Source organism: Notamacropus eugenii, chromosome 6 (genome assembly GCF_028372415.1).
Source record: "Notamacropus eugenii isolate mMacEug1 chromosome 6, mMacEug1.pri_v2, whole genome shotgun sequence".
Lineage (NCBI taxonomy): Eukaryota > Metazoa > Chordata > Mammalia > Diprotodontia > Macropodidae > Notamacropus > Notamacropus eugenii.
The window spans coordinates 251049030-251054672 of record NC_092877.1 but is presented as its reverse complement, the minus strand read 5'-3'; the positions used below and the strand labels follow the sequence as shown (position 1 = coordinate 251054672).

Below are 5643 nucleotides of genomic sequence, written 5' to 3'. Positions count from 1 at the left end.
ACAGTACAAAAATATTTTAAATACTGTAACATAGATAACTGAAGATGAAAATGAACTATATCCCTATATGTTACTAATTTGTTCTCTGCACAAAGTTCCTGCTTTAAATTTCCATGCCAATTTACAACCCTCATTCTATACCAGACAAGGTTAATGGCTATTGAAAGTACCACTAAAGGACAGAGCTATCTGAAAACACATTCAGAGAGTGTTAATTACATAAAAAAAAGACACTGCACAGTTCAGAAAGAAATCTTACACAGCCTTACATTTCTTTTTTTTTATCTTTTGAAAGGAATGAGTTGTGTAGGGAGTAGTCAAAAGCTTTATAGACAAGAAGAAAAGAGCTCTAAAACCAACTTATTTTCCTCATCATTTTCTTCATTCTCCTCCTCTTCATCCTTCTCATCTTCATCATCTTCCTCCTCCTTCTTTTTCTTTTACTCTTCTAAGTCTTGACAATTCTTCCCTTTTTACCAACATCAGGTTTCTGTTTCACCAAGTATGCAGCAATATCCCTTTCATATCTTTCCTTCAGATTAGCTGCCTTCTTTTCATAAAGCTGCTTTTCATCTGCAACAACATTTCTCCCATTTTTCGCCACATCTCCAATAGAAAGACCAGGATGGTCACCTTTGATTTATGGACAATACTCTGTACAGAATAAGAAAAATGCTGAAGGAGCCCTCTTCAGTGCATTGAGATCCTTAAACATCTTTTTTTTTGTTTCTCCTTTAAGTGGTATTTAGGTTTTCATTTCTTTTTCATAATGAACCTTATAAGCTTTGCCCTGTCCTCAAATTTTCCTTTCTCTTTAGTAGTCATCGTCTTCCACCTTACAGAGTATATTTTTTTTTTTGAAAATTCTGAGAAGCTCACAGAAGCATCTGGGTGCTTCTTGTGTTCCTCTCAGCAGATTTTCATGAGGAAGGCATATGAAGACATTTTCCCACTCGACTCCTTAGGATCACCTTTGTCCATTTTAATTATTTTTCCTCGTATCCATACAGAGTAGTCCAGTGCCCATTCATCTCGTACTTGCCTGTGTTCTGTCTCTATAGAGTTCATTTTACTGCAATAACAGCAAGAGTATGAGTCAGCTCTTCCAAATATTTTAATAAGAAATCTCTGCAAGGAATTTAAAACACCAGCTTGTGAGAATAAACTCAAGTAGAGAGAGAAAATACAGAATGTGGATAGCCACAGAGCTAAGGAATTTGCTTGATTTTGGGTAGGATCTGAGAGTTCACTCTTTTTTGATTGTCCTTGCACTTCTCTGAAATAACATATTTCTTCTTTTCAGTGTCAAAATTGTCTCCTGTGCTGTGTCTAATAGCCTTCCCCTGGTTTGTCCAGATATTATCTGTGATGGGCGATGATCCCTTTTTAGCCAAGTGTTATTCTGAATTCCTTCTAAGTTTTTTTAAGCTGGAAAACTGTTTCATTCCTTCTTTTTGTGGATTCTGCTGTTCCAGAATCCATTTAGAAGTTTGATTTAAGATCTCTCAAGACAGCAGACCAAAAGCCTCCAAAGTAACCAAAGGAAAAGAAGGTCAGAAAGGAAAAAGGAGAAGAATTAAGAGGAAGATATATCTGGAAAGGTAGTGAAAAAGTATGAAAACTATTGCAGTTGGAACCCAGTCCTGTCCCTACGGGTCAGTAGGTGCTCCAAGTCTGCAATATATTCCCAGCAAGCCTTGTACAAATGGAATTATGCTGTAGCAAATACCTGCATTGAAAGGAAAAAGGAGAGAAGGTGCAGCTATTATCTCAAAACCAGTTGGTGGTGACCAGAATGGAGGAACCCCTGTGGTAAAAATTTGTAAAATGTCTAGGTATTACCCTATTGAGGACGTGCCTATACAGCTAAGTCTTGGCGAAAGGTCTTTCAACCATCATGTGAGGAGACTTTGAGCTAGCATCACCTCTGACATCATACTGATCATGCTTTCTGGCCACCACAGGGACAAGTGAGTGGTTTTCCTGAAGCAGTTGTCTATTGACTTGCTTCTCTGACCATCAAACATGTACCTCTGAGAAAGACTGATCAGAAATTTGTCATTGCTACCTCTATAAGATGCAAAAATTCCAAACCTCTTACTGATGTTTACTTCAAGAAGAAGAGACTCCAATGATTCTGGAAGGGAGAGTAAGGCTGATGACTTTGTACATCTCTGCCTCATATAAATCCAGTTAACATGCAAAGCAAGACATCACCCTGATAATGATATCGGTTCTCTTTGAAAATGAAGGATGAACAAGACAGTTTTTGGTCATTTATATTTTAAAAGACATTTAGGGTTTGGAACTTCAATTTTTAAAATTTAGTTTTAAAATTATTTTTAAATTTTATTTCTATTTGCTTTCTTTTTTATATAAATGATTGCTTTATTCTATTAATTAAAAATAAAATAAACAAAAATTTTTAAAAAAGGGAAATCCTCTAATCATGTGATTACATTCAGTTTGGTGGTAAGTTATTCTTGGTTGCACACCAAATACCTTTTGCTTAATTCTCGTTAACTGCTTTCAGCATTTTCTTATTTGACATAGAAATTCTGGGTTTTGACTCATGTTCCTGAGAGTTTTCATTTTGGGGTTTCTTTCAGGAAATGACAGCAGATATTTTTTCTATTTCAACTTTGTCATCTGGTTCTAAGTAATCTGGGCAGTATTCTTTTATTGTTTCTTGAAATATCTTATCTGGACTTATTTTTTGTCATAGATTTCAAGTAGTTTAATGATTTTTCCATTTTTCTCCTCAGTCTGCTTTCAAGGTCATTTGTTTTTGCTGTGAGATAATTTATGTTTTCTTCCTTTTTCATTTTTTTACTCAAAATTTTTTTAGTGTGTGGAATCACTGGCTTCTATTTGGTCCATTTTAATTTTAGGGAGTCAGTTCTTTGGCAGAGTTTTTGTACCTCTTGTGTCCAGATGATAATTCCCTTTCCAGTTCTTTCTTTCATAGTCTTCATTTCATTTTGGAAAAAAAAAATAACTATTTTTACAAGCCCTTATTTGCTCTTCTTCCCATTTTTACTGTCTTTATCCACTGAACAATAAAAAAGGAAAGTATAATCTTTATAGCTATATTTACATTTATAACTATAACTATGTACACATATACACTCACACACATATACACGTATATACGTATACATACATACATACATGCATACATATTCACACACAAATACACATATATACACACACAAAGTCCAGCAAAACAAGTTCACACGTTGGGCATTCCAAAAAATATAGGTCTCATTCTGCATTTTAAGTCCATCAGTGATCTATTAGGAGGTGACTGCCATGTTTCATGTTTAGTCCTCTAGACTGAGATGTTTTTACTTCTTTGTCTGCTTTTTGCTATCATTTACTTCCAAAATTTTATTTCTTTAAGCAACATATTTGATTTATGAAAACATTTTAAACTTTCTTAAAAATCTCATGCTTCATCTCTTCTAAAAATTATAGTTTAAATTTTATTTTATTTTGAGGTTTTCCATGTAGGTGTTTGTGTCTTGAGTGTGCCTGTCACCATAATAAAGTTTTATGATAGGATTCTTTTTCTATTTTCTCACTGTTCCAGCCTACTTCCTGACTTTGGACTTTAAGTGAGCATCAGGCTCTCAAAATGATTTCTGAGTTGGTTGTCCTGCCACTCTTTTTTATTCCAATGTATTCATTGATTTTAAGTTTTCAACATTCATTTCCACCAGATTTTGAGTTTCAAATTTGCTTCCCATCTGTCTCCTCTCCCCACTCCAAAACACCATGCATTCTAATTAACCCTTTCCCCAATTTACTCTCCTTTCTATCACATCCTTCCCTTCCCTCATTCCTAGCTTCTCTTTTTTCTTGTAGGGTAAGATAGATTTCTATATCCCATTATCTGTATTTCTTATTTCCCAGTTACATGCAAAAAAAATTCTCAACATTCATTCATAAAACTTTGAGTTCTAACTTCTTTCCCTTCCTCCTCTGGTCTTTTCATCAAAAATGCTTGAAAGTCCTCTATTTCTTTGAATGACTATTTTTCTCTTGAAATATTATGCTCAGTTTTGCTGGGTAGGTGATTCTTGGTTTTAATTCTAGTTCCTTTTACTTCTGGAATATCATATTCTAAGCACTTTGATCACTTAATGTAGAAGCTGCCAGATCCTGTGTTATCCTGATTGTATTTCTACAATACTCGAATTGTTTCTTTCTGACTGCTTGCAACATTTTCTCCTTGACCTGGGAGTTCTGAAATTTGGCTAAAATATTTCTAGGAGTTTTTCTTTTTGGAATTCTTTCAGGAGGTGATCAGTGAATTCTTTCAATATTTTTTACCCTCTGGTTCCAGAAGATCAGGGCACTTTTCCTTGATAATTTCATGAAAGATGATACCCAGGCTTTTTTTCATCTTGGCTTTCAGGTAGTCCTATAATTTTTAAATTGTCTCTCCTGGATCTATTTTCGAGGTCAGGTGTTTCCTCAATGAGATATTTCACATTATCTTCTATTTTTTTTTTCATTCTTTTGGTTTGCTTTGTAATTTCTTGGTTTCTCATAAAGTCATTAGCTGCCATGTGCTCCATTCTAATTTTTAAAGAACTATTTTCTTCAATGAGCTTTTGAACCTCCTTTTCTATTTGGCTAATTCTGATCTTTAAATCATTCTACTCTGTCAAGATGGCAGAGTAGAAAGACGCACATACACATAGCTCCGAACCCACAGCTCATAGAACATCTGTAAAAAAGAACTCCCGGCGAATTCTGGAGCAACAGAGGCCAGAGAATGGTGGAGCGTAGGAGATTTCTGTTCCAGAGAGCCCTGGAAACCTCTCGCAAAAGGTCCATCATGCTGCGGATGTGGAGCCGAGCCCAGCATCTGCGTTGGCCACAGTACTGAGAGGAGCAGATCCGAGCAGGCTTCAGGGACAGAATCTCCAGCAGCCGCACAGGTCCCTCCACCCACAGGTGACAAGGGTCAGTGAGAGGGTCTCTTTGGCAGGTTGAGAGGGGTGTGGGGTGCCCCCATAACTCAGGCCCCCTCGGGAGGCAACAGCAGAGGCGGGAGCAGAGCAGGGCTCCCTAAGCAGGCAGGAGCCTGGATCCATTCTTGAAGGTCTCTGCATAAACCCCCTGAGGGAACTGAGCCTGAGAGGCGGCCCTGCCCCCACCTGAGCATCTGAACTTGATCTGACACTGAATAGCAGCCCCACCCCCACCCAGATCCCTAAGGCTGGGAAGCAGCATTTGAATCTCAGACCCCAAGTGCTGGCTGGGAGGATCTGGAGGCAAAGTGGGTGTGAAGAGAATATTCAAAAGTCAAGTCACTGGCTGGGAAAATGCCTAGAAAAGGGGAAAGAAATAAGACTATACAAGGTTACTTTCTTGGTGAACAGGCATTTCCTCCCTTCCTTTCTGATGAGGAAGAACAATGCCTACCATCAGGGAAAGACACAGAAGTCAAGGCTTCTGTATCCCAGCCCACTCAATGGGCTCAGGCCATGGGAGAGCTCAAAAAGGATTTTGAAAATCAAGTTAGAGTGGTGGAGGAAAAGCTGGGAAGAGAAATGAGAGACATGCAGTCAAAGCATGAACAGCAGGTTAGCACCCTGCTAAAGGAGACCCAAAAAAATGCTGAAGAAAATA

At 37.5% G+C, this 5643-nt stretch overlaps 1 pseudogene; it reads right to left on the bottom strand.

The window, feature by feature from the left end:
- Positions 1-326: 326 nt before the first annotated feature.
- LOC140512314 (high mobility group protein B1 pseudogene) lies at positions 327-981 on the bottom strand (annotated as a pseudogene).
- Between the last annotated feature and the right edge of the window lie 4662 nt (positions 982-5643).